Source organism: Mauremys mutica, chromosome 7, assembly GCF_020497125.1.
Source record: "Mauremys mutica isolate MM-2020 ecotype Southern chromosome 7, ASM2049712v1, whole genome shotgun sequence".
Lineage (NCBI taxonomy): Eukaryota > Metazoa > Chordata > Testudines > Geoemydidae > Mauremys > Mauremys mutica.
This window is the reverse complement of record NC_059078.1, coordinates 25,400,158-25,417,716: the sequence shown is the minus strand read 5'-3', so window position 1 is coordinate 25,417,716 and position 17,559 is coordinate 25,400,158. Positions and strand designations below refer to the sequence as shown.

The following is a 17,559-nucleotide window of genomic DNA, read 5'->3' as shown; positions in this document are numbered from 1 at the left end:
CTCCCATCTGAGAGGGAAGAAGGGTCAGAAAAGTCAACCAGCTATTTCTCCTGAGTTGCTTCCAGCTATAAGCTTCAACCTTGCTGCAGAACAGGAGTTTTATTCTGGACTCTCCTTGCTTAGCCAGCTTTAGTGTTAGACCAGGCAAAACAAGGACAGCCTGTATCATAACTCCTATTTTACACTGGGCTTGCAGCATGTGGCTGTCACTGAGCAAAATATCTTGTTTTTCTTCCATCATGACGATGGAGATGGGAAAGATATACGTTCTGGGAGTTCCCTTTCTTCTGGCCTTCAGCATGGAGACAATTCCCTCCTCTGTTTGTACAGAAAATCTTCCCATGCCTGAGTCAATCCCAGAGTTCTTCTCCTTCCCTTGCATAGAATAGCATTTGAATGGAAGTTGATGATTACAGGATCTTGAGGGAAACCCAGTTGTATAGCACTGTACTGTTAAGCAGATACCACCATTCCTTACACAGGTGGATGAAATGATCACTCTATTGCAGCTCAGGTTCTAAAAGTATTTTGGGGTCCTTCTGGGTGAAAAGTGCTACATAAATATAGCTGCTATATAAATGTTCTTCAGGAAGCCTTTGAGTTCTTCCTGAAGAACAACCCAGACAGAGACTGGACAGAAGGAGTAGTAACAGAGGCCCATCTATCCACCTCTCAGCAATATGGAGGTTCTCTGGGTAAGGCAAATAACTGAAAGACAGCTCATTCTTCTTCAAACAACCAAAGTGGGTCAGGATCTTCACATTTATCCAACATCTATCAGCCAAAGATTATATAAAAAGAGAGAGCCCTAACAGGGTCCAGGGATAGCAACCTAGTAATAATCTGTAACTCTCCACATTCACAGCTGGAAGAGAGTGATAGTTTGCTCACCATGCTGCTGTCCCTGGATCTCACTTGTTCCAGCCCAGCACTGCCTTGATAACTTTTCTATCTATTTCTAGCCTAGTAGGTGTCCTGTACATTTTTCAAGCTCCAGTTTATGCAACATTTTACTATGTAGGAGTTAATTTTCCACTTGGCTTTTTCCTCGTGTTAGTGATTCCACAATTCTAATAAAGGTTTCTAGTTAGCTGACTGTTATGAGTTTTGTGACCAGCTTTACACGGTTCCTAGAAGTGCAGCATGAACCTAGACATTCCATGTGTTGGAGATATCGGACAAATACTTCCAAGCTGGCATGTGCAAGCAAATGGACAGGGCTTATCTTTTAATTAATTTATCTGGCTGGTTGCCCTCTACATGGTAGAGATAAAAACATTATGGTTTCTGGAGTGGCATGCAAGTAGATAAGGTCCATGACATCCCTTAAAGTTGTATTGTGTTCTTTCTCCACCATCTGAAAAAGTGATGCATAACCCAGCAATATCAGATGGTATATTGGAATATTAAGATTAAATAATGATACTTAAATTATTCATTAGACTAGTTTGCCAGATTTTATCAGCACCATTTTTTTCTTTTGAGATATTTTATCTGTAAAGGGAATGTGTGTTAGGAATTGATTGGACAGGTCTCTTGGGCTTTTGAACCTTGCTCTTTGATGTTACTGTGACAACTTATACAACTGCTTTTATTTCCTCATTTATTCATTTTTATTTCCTCTCTGTATTGATTCCTTTGGTACTTGGGACATGTTCATTATTACTGAAACTACCACTTGATATTTAGAGGCCCAACTTGTGCATGAATAAATTCATATGCCAAGTCAGTGATTTGACTTTACTTTTCAGTAAGTGACTTATTTCACAGTTGTTCCCTGATATACCAATATGTAGAATACCAATACCTTCTTGAGATGCAGTAATACAATTTAAAAAATACTTAAAGGTCTATTAAACATGCATAAAAGGGAGATCAGACCATTTATTGCATAGCAGAAGGAATGTCTGGATTTTGTGGAAATATTACTGTTAGGAAAGACCCTGGTTAATCAAGTTTAACTACAGTTCAATGTTCAGTTTGCGCTATTTTAATAAATTAAGTATTTAAATTGTCACTCTTCTAGTAGCAGGCAAATAATTCAAGAAACTTGCCTCATGCTTAAGAGTTCATGCTGATAGTAAGGTTGTTTTGTACCTAAACCTAAAGCCTTTTAGGGTACCCAATCAAAAATATCCATAGCTTTCTATGGTTTCTGGTTAGGTGGCAGATTGATTTTCCTAGAGATGTCTCTTCCCCCCCACCCCTCCTGCACACCAGAGAACAATGGTCTGTGGAAGGACCCTCCACAGCAACGTGCAGGGATGTGGAGAATGGGATAAGGCCCTGGCTAATGTCATGCAATCAGAGTTTAAGGCCAGAACGGACCACCAGATCATGTAGTCTGACCTTCTGTATATCACAGGCCACCAACTTATCCCAGCACCCATACACTAATCCCAACCACCAAAGTTAGACCAAAGTATTACAGCCTACAGGAGGCTAAACTATTGTGTGCATCAAACAAAGAATAGGAGGAACCAAAGTGCACCAAAGCCCCTGCAATGGCAAGGAATTGATTAAGTGAGATATACCCAGATGATTCCAGCAAGGGACCTGTGCCGCATGTTGCAGAGGTAGGCCCAAAAAATAAAAAATAAAGTCACTTCCAATCTGACCTGGGGGAAAATTCCCTCCCAACCCCACATATGGAGGTCAATTAGACTCTGAACATGTGAGCACAAACCAGCCAGCAAAGCAACTGAGAGTGAGTTTGTGACTATGAAAAACCACTAGCTAAAGCCATTTCTTAGGGATGTAGTGGGCTGATAGATCCTATAACAGAGCCTGTTGATGTAGGGGTGTTGCAAGCCCTGCCATTGACTGGAAGGGTAAGAGTCTCTTCAACCTCCCAAAAGTTGTTCAGGAGTGGATAGAAACACATGTAAATTCTCATCTTGCTTTCCAAACTCTAGGGCCTTCTCTTCTAGCCCTGCCCATCAACCATGCTGAGTTCACATAGCTAGCAGAAATTACCTAGAAATGAACTCAAGCTGAGTGTACCATGAGGGGAGACAGGGCACTCCCTCCCTGGTCTAAGGGGCAGGAATGTTTAAAATAAAAATCCTCACCTCAAAGAGAGGGTGTGGAGATACCAAGCTGTGGCTGGAGGACCTCTCCACCCCCCCTCCCACCTCAATGTCATTATACAAAGTTTGACCAAATTAGAGTGGCAGACTCCCACTCTTCTTCCAATAGCTTATCTGTTTTAGTAGGCACAGGGTGGGAAGTAAGTTTTCAGTCCAGTTAGTCTCTCTCTCTCTCTCCCCTCCTCCTGGACTAGAAGAGTTTTTAAAAGACCTGAATTTTATCCCATCTGCTAGCCTGAAATGGTTAAGATTTGGTTTTATTTCACAGAAAGATGGGCTATCTGCAGTATTCTACCCCTCCTCCACAGCTATCAATAGTGTTTTAGTGTAGTTAAGACACAGGCAGGTTAAGGTTGCAAACAACAAAATGGTGTTTATTGAGATACACAAAAAACAAACTAGGACTCCCTGCAACTAAGAGAACACAACGAATAACTGCTCAGTTGTTAACACAGATGATATAATGGGGAATTAATCCCAGAGCCCAAACCCTTGCACACTGGGGTTTACAAAAATAACAGAAGGACTATACCATGTCTTGCAGACAGTGGACAGGAGAACAGGAACACAGAGAGAAACCAGGACCTCAGGGAAGGATCAGGAACACAACAGAGATCGGAGTTCAGGAACCTGTGACAGGTAAGTAGATCTTCGGCAGGATGTCTTCTGAGTTCTATTCTTGACCTCTATGTCCTGTGTGCTGAATGCAGACACTACAATGTGTGGTGGCTTAATAGGCAAGTGAGGGTAAGTCCAAAGGAACCTTATTAGGTGTTACTGGTCCACCTTAAGTCTTATTCCCTCAGGACTCTAGCTACCAGCAAGGCCAGTGGTGTGGCAGGGATTCTATGCCTCACTGGGATGACCTGCTTTCACAGCATCCAGAGACACAGAAAGAATCCCCCTCAGGGATTGAACACATCCTTATATATGTTCCCTGGTGTGAGGCAGATTTCACTATCACATGACACTATCTTTCCCGCCTTTCCCTCTGCTTTCGTGCCAAACTTGAAAAAGAGCGTACGAGCTAAAGAAGAGGTGCCAAGATGGATGACCAGCTGTCCTTTTACCGATCCAAAATGGCAGCTATGTACACTTAATGAATTGAATGTTATCTATCCAACACATCCACAGGTACCATGGTGAAAGGCAACCTTATACAAAGCTAGATAGAGCAAGGTATAAAGGTTATGAAAGTCAATGGGACTCTTACATTCAATCACACCTTTGCTTAGTCTGTTCTAGGAAAATCCCATTAGTATTAATTGTGTTGGTATCTTGGGGACTTATACGAACTTACAAGTGCCACTCTTATGGACATATAGTTAGATGCTAAATATCTTCAAGTTCTATGTAATATTTGCAGCACTGTAGATGCCATATAAACACACAATATATGGTGTGGCACTATACAGGGGAACACTAACCATCAGTGCCACCTAGTGATCAGGCAGGATCATGGGAGGTTGTCTTCCTCCCAGGCATGACACTTTCTTACTACCATCTTGCCCTGCAGTGGTCTGTCCTTTCAGTGAATCAGCCCTTTGGCCAGGTGACTTTTTCAAGTCCTCCCCTTGCAGGGTATATATACGGAGTCCAATGTTGGGAATTCTTCAGGATTAAGAAAGGGAATCAGGGCTTCTTCCTTGGGTGAGGGTGTCGTGGTTCACACCCTTGTACTTTCAGGATCTTCCCCTAACCGAGTCCCACTTCAAAGGATAGACTTCCATATTTGTACCTCTTTAGGGGTTGGTAGAAAAGCCTGGGTCCACCCTCTCCACCAGGCTCCAATCCAGGGCGCAATGGTAGGCAGCTAAACCCTGCACCCTCAGGTGCTATATGGCTACCTCCATGGATCACTTCCTTCTAGTCCTCTCTCTACCCCAGGGGAAAAAGAAAGAACTAAACACAAAAATAAATCTCTGAAATTTACAGAATCACAGGTTCCTTTTTTGTAGGCTTGGTCAGGTCAATATAGCGAGGCCTCGGGCAGCAGGAGCTCAGAGTGTAGGTCAGCTCTCCTCCACTATGCTCCCCTTTTTGAGTTCCTCCAGCCTGTGCAGGTACAGTGGGGCATGTCTACCTGGGCCCTGAGTAGCTCTTTAATCCATTAATTTCCAGTGTGGGGTTTCTGCACTCAGGGGCGGCTCTAGGATTTGCGCTGCCCCAAGCACGGCGGCACGCCGCAGGGGGCGCTCTGGTGGTCGCCGGTCCCGCGGCTCCGGTGGACCTCCCGCAGGCATGCCTGCGGATGCTCCACCAAAGCCGCGAGATCAGCGGACCCTCCGCAGGCACGTCTGCGGGAGGTCCACCGGAGCCGCGGGACCAGCGGACCCTCCGCAGGCACGTCTGCGGGAGGTCCACCGGAGCCGCCTGCCGCCCTCCCGCGGCACGCCACCCCAAGCACGCACTTGGCGCGCTGGGGTCTGGAGCCGGCCCTGTCTGCACTCCTTCAGTCACTTATTAGGTTAATAAGAGTTGCATGATTGAATTTTACTGCAGCTAGTTGAGAATATATGTGGTAGCTGAATGCACTGAAGTGACAATACATTCCTTAGCGACTGATTCTTTGAAGAATTTCTGTGGTGATGGCTTCCCACTCATTTAAAATGTTTCCAAGTGACCTCTCTTTCTAAGGTTTTATGGCTTCTAAAATAGAAAAAAGTGAAAGAGACTCATTAGTAAGAAAGAGCATAGACATGCACAATTGTACGCTTTCCACAGATGCAGCATGTGTGTTACTAGGGATATTTTGAGAATTCCTGTTGTTTGAATTTAACATCCACATTCACAATCTGTTCTCGATTCATAACTTGCTTAAGCAGGTATATTTGCAAATTAATGAATACAATATGTTTATATTATTATGTCTCTTTAGGGAAAAGTAACAATTTTAGTCTAAAGTGCTGCCACATTTGGCACACTGTCACACAGCTAATTAAACAGCTTACTGTGAAATAAACTGTTCCAGTCTTACGACTTTTTAAATCTAAAATACATTTGGGTGTAACATTTGTGAGAACTCCTTGGGTCTGCAGGAAAAAAATCTTTCCCACAAAGGCAAAAGCCTTGGTCTTAACTGACCTTTTTTCTATCATACAAGACAATCTTGGATAGAAAAATGGAGGTGGGAGTTGTTGAATAATTTTCATTTTCTTGTCAGACATTGCAAACATTTGAGGCATGTAGAATACATCAGAGGCTCTCAAACTGGGAGGCGCAGAATGTATTAGGGGAGGGAGGGCTTGAGAAGATTTCGTGGGGGGGGGGGAACAACAACAAAAAACTTACTGCCCACATTTTATTCCCAGCAATGAATAACTTGCAAAACTGATTCCTCCAGACATATCAGGTCGTCAGATGGCGCTGTGCATTTTGATGGATTTCTGTTAAGCTTGCATAGTATTATACAAAGTCATTGCCATCTGTACATTAATCCGTTTGCTATGACACTGTGTGCACATTTAATTGAAGGCAGAAGGGGATCTCTGGATATCGGTCTCAGGGATCTCCGGATAGCTGTCTCAAGCAGCCAACCCAGAACAGAATTGCTCTGCTCCAAAAAAACAAAAAACAACAACAACAAAACCCAGGCACACCCATCCCACTATTAACAACATGATGCAATTAAGCAGTAGCTCACTTAAAATTTACATTACTATATACATAAATTGGCTCTGTTTGAATCAACGTCTTACTGGTTTTAATATTTAGTGAATTGCATGTTTTAAAATCAGTATATGTACTTGTTTATACCCCTTCTCCCGCCACACTACTTCAGACACAAAGAAAGGAGGCACGATCAAACAAGTCTGAGAACCACTGGAATACACAGACCTTCCAGCAATTCAATAACAATGCTTGAACAAATAATGACTAGATATGGTTTCCTCATTTCACAAAACCTTAGAAAATATTATGCCATTTAGCGATTAGCATGATTCTATTTCATGTCTCATAAATCAAAATTATTTGGGACTTTTTGTTCCCCAGATATTTGTTCAGCCAGCTGGACTTCAGCACAGGAATATCTATTACCAGAAAGAAAGTATTTGTCATTCTGCTCACCCATATGTCAAGCCTTGCAAACAAATCTTTCTGAATGATCTGTCATTATCCTCAAAGCAAGGTGAATCTTCAGGACAGCAAAGTATAGGTAAGGAGACAATACTATTGAAACAACAGGTACTAAGCAGCAGAGACCAAAATTGAAAGGCCAAGATGATGGAACTGGCCTCTCACGTTTATAGCTGGTTCTGTTGTTGAGTTGAGACATTATTATTTCAGTAGTGCTCAGCGGCCCCAATCAGAATCAAGACCTCACTTGGCTGGATGCTCTGTAAACATAAGACAGGCCCAAACTCAAAATAGGGACAAAATGTGACAGGTGGATGTAGAACATAGCAGAGGGTGGGGAGGGAGTGTGAAAGCTTTCATTGCCACAAACCATGCCATTCTTGCTATGAAAATAAAATACTTCAATCTCCATTGCTGTCAACACAGCATTTCTCATACTGGGGTTCACTGCTGATTTTTTTTTTTTTTTGGAGGGAGGGAATACCACGACCTGTACCCAGTCCCTGATTTCGCATTCTTTGTCCATGGCTATCTGAGTTCTAGGCTCTGTGGTCCCTCCCTCATCTGAGGGGGTCAGGCCTTTTGTAGTTCTGGAAGGTTCTGCCAGTCAACCAGGAGTCAAATAGGTCAGTATCTCTTGTGAACTCTCTCTTTTTTATTTAAAAAAAAAGTGTCAGAGTAATTTAATTTGACATAGTTCAGCCCAAGTCTCTGTTGGATCAATATGGTATGTTATTCATTTTACAGTATTGTTATTTTATTTCAAATACAGCTTTTGCAGTAGCCTCAAAAAAAAAAAAGCACACAAACATGACAGTGAGAATCATAAAGTAAGATACATCAACATCTTATCTCTTAAGGTCATGTAAGAAGTGAATATAACAATGAGTCAACTTTTTGTTGCCATACAGAGATGCAAATTTGAATCCAATCTCAGCCCTAATGCTTGACCACATGATGGTAGGGGACTGGGAGTATGGTTAAAGTAGGACACCGAGTCTGAGGTAAGAGAGCCATACCCTACAGGCTCCTTGATGGTTGACTGTAATTATAGTTTCAAAAGAAGCAGTCTACTCTGGAAGTCTCAGTACAGTGATACAGCTGACATGTGGGAAGAATGGCCACAAAGAATGATGGACTGAGTGAAAATTTGTGCTTTAAATCATACTAAACTGCTACCCAAGCCTCTTTCCCAGGGATCCAAGAGCCTTGGGCAATATTTCCTTATCACATTCTCCCAGAAGGGAATAAACCCACTCTCTATAAAAAGAAACTAAAAAAATTGTAATGGCAAACAGTATTATGGAAAGTTCATTTCCTCATCTACAGTGAAAGCACTAACATTAATTCACTTAGATTGTAGTCATTGGTTCTATACTTGTATGCTAATTTATTTTGATTGACATCGGTTATTACATAGAAAAGTAAGAGAGGAGAAAAATCCCTTTCCAAATAGCTTTTGTGCAAAGCTTCAGTGCCTCAGCTGCTTGAGTTCCTTACTTCATTTTTGAAAAAAATTATACTGGCCCAGCCAGGCAAGCAGCTAACCTTTCCTATGTACATTTATTTTGATTACATTGCTTTTTCCTAGGAAAAATTACTTCTTTACCTTGATATAATAAATGAGGCCGTGGTTTTATCAGGATCATTTTCAGAGTCATGTAGGACATATAAAGTCAAGCTACATTCCTATATCATAAGAGTAACCTGTATTTTTCTGTTTTTAGTAGAAACAAGAATGGTATACAGGGGGTTCCCAGTATACGTCTCCCCCTGATCGGTCGTTTTGCATATCTGTCGCTCATCAATAGGGGAACGTGTTCAGATTCATGTCAGTTCTGATCCGCATCTCAGTCATTAGCAGCAGTGCCCTCCCTCCCCACCCAGCACCTTCCGTCTGCCAGCGGCCCCATAGGTAACCGATCAACTCCTCCTCCTCCCTCCCAGCGCCTCCTGCATGCCGCAATCAGCTGTTCAGCAGCGTGCTGGAGGCACTGGGAGGGAGGAGGAGAAGCGGGGACAGGGTGCTCTCGGAGAAGGGGATGGAACTAGGTGGGAAGAGGTGGGGCAGGGGTGGAGGGTATCTGTCCTCAGTATCTGTCGTTTCGTTATCAGTTGACCTTTTCAAGAACGTAACCCCAACATATACCAGGAACCCCCGGTATATGCTATATTCTGAGAGAGCCAGGAACAATTTTTGAACATATTCTATACCTCCTCTTCACCTGCACTACTCATTTTAAAAAAAATCAAGGGCCATAAATGCAAAACAGCTTTTCCATAACCTTTCCCTATTTCAGAAATTCTGCTTGAAATAATACTAGACAGACCTGAGCAATGGCATTGCTACTTAATACCTACAAAATTACTTAGAATATGTTTTGTTTTCATGTGTGTCTCTGTAAATGGACTCTATTGTACCTTGTGATTGGCAGATATAGTATTTAAACACTACTCCTGAACAGAAGAGCTGCCACTTATATTATCGAAGTATCTTAGGTACTTACATGGCCCCCATTACTGTAATACCTGAGCACCTCACAATCTTTAATGAATTTATCCTCACAACATCCTTGTGAGGTAAGGCAGTACTATTAACCCATTTTGCAGATGGGGAACTTAGACAAAGAGAGACTAAGGCCCAGATTCTCAAAGCTATTGCAATGGGAGTTGGGTACCTAAATATCTTTGAGGATCTAGGGCCAAGTGACTTATCTAAGGTCACACAGGAAGACTTATCTAAGGTCACACAGATCAGGGAATTAAACCTGGGTCTTCTAAGTCCCAGGCTAGTACCATAACTGGATAATCTCTCCCCTCTTCTAGAACCCCAGGGGAACCCCACCACATGGGAAAAATGGGGTTGGCTGACCTGCAAGTTATTTTTAAAGAAAACTAAACTTTTTTAGAAAATGTGTATACATTTCTGTAAGGATCTGTTCCTCAAAAATCAGAAAAAAAAGACATATGCAAACCTGAACAGTCACATGGTCATATTTTGCCATAGCCTTGATATGCCCTTCCCCACAGAATAGGCACAGTGAAAACCTTTCTGCTCAACCTTCACAATGTACCTCAGCTTTCCACTACAGAAAATCCCTCTATAGGTGTGTGAGAACTCTTTCAATCTTTGACCTCCCCTGTTAAGACTAAAACCAAAATTTCCCTTAAATGTCAAAACAGGTCCTTTTTTGTTATGGGGTGATTCACTTGAATTCCTAGTAGACAGACTACCAAATTCATTCCACAGATATCAAACAGTCTGCAAATGGTAGCATCATGATTAACCTTGGACTGGATTTGAACCTACTAAAACCTAGATGCTAAAAGCACTTGGTACTAATTAACCTGAGCTATTTAGTCCAAACGGAAAGTTTCTTTTCTGCTACAGCAATTGATCTGCAAGCATGTCCAGCTAATTCCAGATGCAACCTGACAGTGTGTTGGCCATGTGCTTAAAGGCAACCTTTATCCTATAATTATTTTGATTTGGGTTCTGACTCTTTCAGCCCCTGAGAAAAAGATATTTTTCAAATAATATATCCTAAGTATATTTCTCTGAGATGATATATTGCACTAAGGCATCATTCAACATAATTTCAGTCTGATCATGTGTTATTTAAAAGATGTCAGCGTTGTGGAGAGGAAAAAATTTGGAGATTAACTCAGTTTACGTATGGGACAAATATGTCATCTTGACACTCCTTGGCAGAAGTTTCAGCACCATAGAAATATAAAATACTTGTCCCTTGTTTCCTGTGACACATCTGTGTTTAAATGTATGGCTCAATTATAATTGCAAGTTGCTGGAGCTCTGACCAACTAAGACATTGATTAAATTGACGTCTATCCAATATGCAAAATATTATTATAGTTATTGCATACATGGCATTGGTCCAGTAGGAAAAAAATGTCAGCACTTTCAGCATTCTGAAAATGATAGACTCATCTGCAAAGTCAAAGAGATTGCTATGGAAATTCTACCCTGCAATCCTCAGCTCATACCCAAAACATATAAATGGCAGCCACAAGATCTTTATCCACCATTTGCAGGGTGATATGGGATTGTGGGAGTGAGGAGCTTTATCCCTTACTCTGTATAATTGACTCTAGAAGACAAACACCACTCATTGGAATAAAATAATATTCCACTCTTCCTAATTGTTTTATATGCCAGAATTTGCCAGATAATCTAAACTCTTCTGCTATTCGACTCCATTCCCAGCTTTTCATTTGCCTAACATCTACATTCTTACCATTCCCACTTTAAAAGGAATCTAGTCCCTGTGAAGAGGACCAGCAAAGATGCTATCTGCCTCTAGTAGTTGCCCAAGCTCCCAATGAGATACCTGATAAACTGGAGAGATTTAGAAATTAGTCAGTCAACCTCTACACAGTAAACATGATATGCACCTTAACTTCCTCATATGTCAAATATACATAGAGAATTTATTAAATAAGTAAAGTCTAGCTTGTCACAGACCTTAAACCCCTGCACAGCTGAGTAAGGGGAAATAAGAAAACTTCCTTCTCTCTTAGACCCCTGCTCAGATCTATTCAGGCTGTGACTTCAGGCATGGGCATAAGCTGATTGCCCAGTACTGCCTCTTGTGAGCAAGTGGGCAGAGATGGGCAAGGAGTGGAAGAAGCCCTAGCTCTTCTGTCCACAGCTCTTCCCAGTCCCTGCCTCTGTAAACCCACTTGCTCAGAGGGAGAGGGCAAGTGGTTACAAAAAAAGGGGTTACTCCCCGTAAAAAGAAAGGAAGCAATGGACTCTAACAATTCATTCTCTGGTTTGCTCATGCGGTGGTGAAACTGCATGCTGCCTCTTACTCAAGGCAGACTGTAAATCTTCAATTTAGCCCTAAAAAGTTAGGGACACCAGAACAGAAAATATGTGCTTTGTGGGCTGATACATAAAACAAGTCTGGAGATTTTTAAATAAACCACCTAAGTTATATTATATGAAGAAAAATAATGTTAAAACAATTTTTAAGAGGAAAAAGAAATTTTTTCTAAGTTCCATAACTAAAAACAACTTATTAACCTAGGATCAGTCAGAGAGCCCACATACATTCTCTAGTCTAAGAGTAAGCATGTGAAATTCTGAGTAAGGTACTATTCAACATGAGTAAGAATATTAGTAACTGGCTCATACTCACTATCATAGCACCATAATATATGCTTCTGATATAATAATTTATTGTAAAATCAGGCTTCTTTAAAATAAGATGTAGTGTGAAATATAAAGTTCTAGAAAACCTTTTCAGAAACTCCACTGGTTTTGGACAACCTGGAAAGATTTGCACAGTTACAGAGGTGATTCCCTGCAGATATTTGTATAATTGCCTGCAAAATTCAGTTGCCCCAGAGTATAAAAAACAACACTATTAGACAGATGCAGGGCATTGAGATAGTATGGGAAATCATCACAGGAGAAAAAGTTGACTGCCTGGCTTGCACCACAGCAGGCAACATGATGATTTGTTGTCACGCTTGTCATCACAAGTTCAGTCTCATCTTGTAGTCAGCCAGATAAATGTATTTTTCTTTTGAGGCCTACAACAACATTTCTGAAAGCTATGGCACAACATTTTTATCTCCTTTCCTTAATAAAGCTTCTTTGCCTGTTCAAAAGAAATATCCTAACTTACTAGTGTCCCAGTATGTTTCTATTCAAGCTTATCTAATTCAACAGCACCAAGCTTTCGGAACAAACAGGAGAAAAAAAAATAACTTTCATTGTAGAAACAAAACAGATGAAGCTTTTTCATTCAGCAGGAGTGACTCTTAGCCTAAATCTCTGTGTGGGTTATTTTCCTAATTTTCTGCAAAACAATTATCACCAGATATAATGAATCCCCCTTCCATAGAGACAGTTTGATAAGGATTATTTCTTAAATGAATTTTCATCTTTGAAAATTCTAAAATATAGATAAAACACAGTTACATGCAGCATAGAGCATTTGCTGAGCTCTTCTCGTTAAGATTATTTTTGAGATAAATTTAAGTCCAAAACCAAACTGGATTAAAAAGCAAGTTACAGCTAAAGAGCTTTGCTCATAAAACTTGACAAAAGCAGAGATTTATGTGAAAGAGTGGAGAAAGCATTACATTTACATAGGCCATCATTTTCCTGTTTGCTAAATCTCCATCTGTTATGCTGAAATTTCTTTGCATCAACTATGCTCCAGAGCTGGACAGGTTAAAAAGGTGGCAAATAAGGATAAAAGCAGGAATTTTCCAGTTGCAATAGCCTGGTTTTGGAAAGAAGATTTCAGTCTAGTAGATGGACCTCTACCCATATTAATTTCTGCAAATATCTTTATTCAATCAAGAGTTGAACACTGATGCTGCTGCTTTAGGGCTTTAATCCTGCACCACTGAAGTCAGCAGAAGGGTTTGCCAAAGATTGCAACAGGATTAAGCTCAGACACTTACTGAGCTGCACATAAGTAGTGACAAACCCTAGAACCTTCTGGAACATGAAACTGCAAGGACAGCATCAGGTACACCTCTGCAGTCAATGGAATATCACATGCCTACTAGGCTAAATTCAGGCCTCATTTACACCTGTGCAACCCTATTGAAGACTGTAATTGATGGCAAATTAGGGCCAATACATAAACAAACTTTTTAGTGGTCACTTAGTTGTGAGGTTTAAGGAGTTAGGGTCTGATTCTTCATTACCATGAACCTTGTGTTGTAATTTATATTTTGCAAAGTGGGTGCAAAATGCTACTATTCTGATCTGCTTCCTTTGCACAGGTGTAAGTGACCACAAACATAGCAAGACAGTGGAGAACCACACCTACTTTTGTAAAAGACCCTGTGCTTGATGGCAGCGGGACTCTGTGAGGCATGTGTTTGGTCCATCTATGGTTGGTTGTTCTCTGTGTACAGACTGCATATCTGGGCTATGGATGCTTGAGTAAGCAGCTGAGACAGGTCTGTTTGGTGCCTTGGTGAGGGTCCCAAGGCTCTGATCCTTGGAACTTTGATCAGCCCTGCTGTTTGAAGTCTCTGAGTGGTTATTCATTCCCTGGTGGTGAGGGGCAGAGCCAAACATGTCATGCCTGACCAACCTGATTGCATTCTATGATGAGATAACTGGCTCTGTGGATATGGGGAAAGCGGTGGATGTGATGTACCTTGACTTTAGAAAAGCTTTTGATACTGTCTCCCACAGTATTCTTGCCATCAAGTTAGAGAAGTATGGATTGGATGAATGGACTATAGGGTGGATAGAAAGCTGGCTAGATCGTCAGGCTCAACAGGTAGTGATCAACAGCTCGATGTTTAGTTGGCAGCCAGTATCAAGCAGAGTGCCCCAGGGGTCGGTCCTGAGGCCGCTTTTAATCAACATCTTTATTAATGATCTGGATGATGGGATGGATTGCACCTTCAGCAAGTTCATGGATGACACTAAGCTGTGGGGAGAGGTAGGTATACTCAAGGGTAGGGATAGGGTACAGAGTGACCTAGACAAATTGGAGGATTGGGCCAAAATAAATCTGATGAGGTTCAACAAGTACAGAGTCCTGCACTTAGGATGGAAGAAACCCATGCACTGCTACAGGCTCGGGACTGACAGGCTAAGCGGCAGTTCTGTAGAAAAGGACCTGGGGATTACAGTGGATGAGAAGTTGGATATGAGTCAACAGTGTGCCCTTGTTACCAAGAAGGCTAATGGCATATTGGGCTGCATTAGTAGGAGTGTTGCCAGCAGATCGAGGGAAGTGATTATTCCCCTCTATTCAGCACTGGTGAGGCCACATCTGGGAGTACTGCGTCCAGTTTTGGGCCCCCCATTACAGAAAGGATGTGGACAAATTGGAGAGAGGCCAGCGGAGGGCAACAAAAATGATTAGAGGGATGGGGCATATGACTTATGAGGAGAGGCTGAGGGAACTGGGCTTATTTAGTCTGCAGAAGAGAAGAGTGAGGCGGGATTTGATAGCAGCCTTCAACTACCTGAAAGGGGGTTCCAATGAGGATGGAGCTCAACTATTCTCAGTGGTGGCAGATGACAGAACAAGGATCAATAGTCTCAAGTTGCAGTGGGGGAGGTCTAGGTTGGATATTAGGAAACACTATTTCACTAGGAGGGTGGTGAAGCACAGGAATTGGTTGCCTAGGAAGGTGGTGGAATCTCCATCCTTAGAGGTTTTTAAGGCCTGGCCTGACAAAGCCCTGGCTGGAATGATTTAGTTGGGATTGGTCCTGCTTTGAGCAGGGGGTTGGACTAGATGACCTCCTGAAGTCTCTTTCAACCCTAATCTTCTATGATAAGCAGGGAGACTTGGTTTAAAAAGTCATTTGGTAGGCAAACTCAAGAGCTGAGAGCAGAGGCAGCTAATGGGAGAGTTTCTGAGGGAATTGAGAGAGGGAGTGTCAAAGCTGACCCTGGAAGGAAAGCCTCTAAGTAGGCTTTCATGAAGGCCACCAATAGAACAGTGTTAGTGACCTGCAATGGATGTGCCATGTCGTCTTTCCTGCCTAAAGCCAGAACGGAATTCCCATGCATGAAGTGCAAGTTGGTGGCTGCGCTGGAGGAGAAGATTCTTGGATTGGAAGGACAAGTTGAGATGTTATGGAGAATCAGAGGAGTTCCTAGACAGCCAAGTTCAGAAAACATCAGTACCCTAGGTTCACGGAAGAAAGAACTAGCCACCAAGCAATCAGAAAGACATGAAGTCAGAGAGGAGTCCTGGCAGTTCGTAACCACCAGAGGCAAGAGTTCATCTCAGCATTCTTCACAGCTGGAATAAGACGAGGATGGGCAGGCCATGGCCACCACAGAGAAGAGGACCACAAGTAATTCCATATAGCTAAAAGTTCCAATTAATGCCAGGTCCTCAGTGTGGAAACTGGAAGATACCTCTCAAGATCCAGCTGGTCCAAGAGAATGGAGTGATGTGTGGGATACACCCATGGATAGCAGCTTGGCCTAAGTAGTAGTAGTTAAGAAAAAAAATGAGCTTGCCCACAAAGAGTTCTCCAACCATCTAAGGAAGACAGATCATCCTTGCTGAGGATTCAATACTCAGAAGAATTGAAAAATGTTCTGCAAGGGACAACCAGAAAACAGGATGGTATGTTGTCTTTCTGGAGCCAAGACATGAGTGTCACTCGAAGACTGGATAGGCTTCTAAAGTCAATGGCCAAGGATCCATTGATGATGATTCATATCAGCACTAATGAAACTGCATCACAGGAAATCTCACAGATAATAGGGAACTTCAGGAAACTGCACTTCAGGAAACTCAGACTTGTGCTGAAGACAAACGTCCAAATAATCTTCTCTGAAATCCTTCCTATCTCACAAGCAATAGAAGACAGAAGGTATAAGAGTCTGGAAATGAACCACTGACTGGGTAAGTGGTGTAGGATGAAGGGTTTGGGTTTTGTGGAACATTGGTCCACTTCTCCATGGAGAGGGAGTTTGGATGGCCTCTACCTCGGTAGAAGGGGAGCCAGTCTCCTCAGGGACAGGCTGGCTAGAGTACTCAGGGGGACATTAAACTAATAAAAAAGGAGAGTTGAAAGGAGGGAAGGTGTAGCACAGAATCAAGATGTTGAGAACAAATTTAATCAAGGAACCAAAGGACATGAAGGGAATAAATTCTTTAATTGCCTAGACATCAATGCTCTAGGAGCCTGGGCAACAAACAAGATGAACTGGAATTGTTTATTTAGTATATGAACCATCACCAAGAGATCCTTGTTAGTGTCATTAGTGTCAATATGAACCATTTATGAGCATAATTTCAATCTAGTTGGCATTACTGGAACATGCCACAGAAAACTTAAAATGATTAACAGATTTTAAGGCCAGAAAGGACTATTATGATTATCTACACTGATAAATTGCAGGGTCCCCCAAGGATTTGTACTGGGACCTATGCTGTTCAATATACTCATAAATGGTCTGGAAAAGGGCATGAACAGTGAGGTGGCAAAGTTTCGAGATGATACAGAATTACTCAAAATAGTTAAGTCAAAATTTGACTGCGAAGAGTTGCAAAGGGATCTCAAAGTGGGTGAGTGGGCAACACAATGGCAGATTAAATTCAAAGTTGGTAAATGCAAAGTAACGCACATTAAAAAACATAATCCCAACTATACATACAAAATGAATTAGCTGTTGCCCTCAAGAAAGATCTTGGTGTCACTGTGGATAGTTCTCTAAAAACATCTGTTCAATGTGCGGCCGCAGTCAAAAAAGGCTAACGGAATGTTAGGGACCATTAGAAAAGAGATAGATATAAGACAGCAAATATAATGCCACTATATAATTCCACACATTGAATACTGCATACAGTTCTGGTTGCCCCATTTTAAAAAAGATATATTAGCATTAGAAAAGATTCAGAGAAGGGCAACAAAATGA

General features: G+C 41.8%; 1 long non-coding RNA gene across 1 annotated transcript in view; it reads right to left on the bottom strand.

Annotated features, from left to right (window-relative positions):
* Positions 1-3,561: 3,561 nt before the first annotated feature.
* The window catches only part of LOC123374370, a 45,009-nt gene continuing 31,011 nt past the window's right edge, over positions 3,562-17,559 (bottom strand). The window contains exon 4 of the long non-coding RNA XR_006581080.1: positions 3,562-3,789. This is a non-coding gene — a long non-coding RNA (uncharacterized LOC123374370). The remainder of the gene's footprint in view (positions 3,790-17,559) is intronic.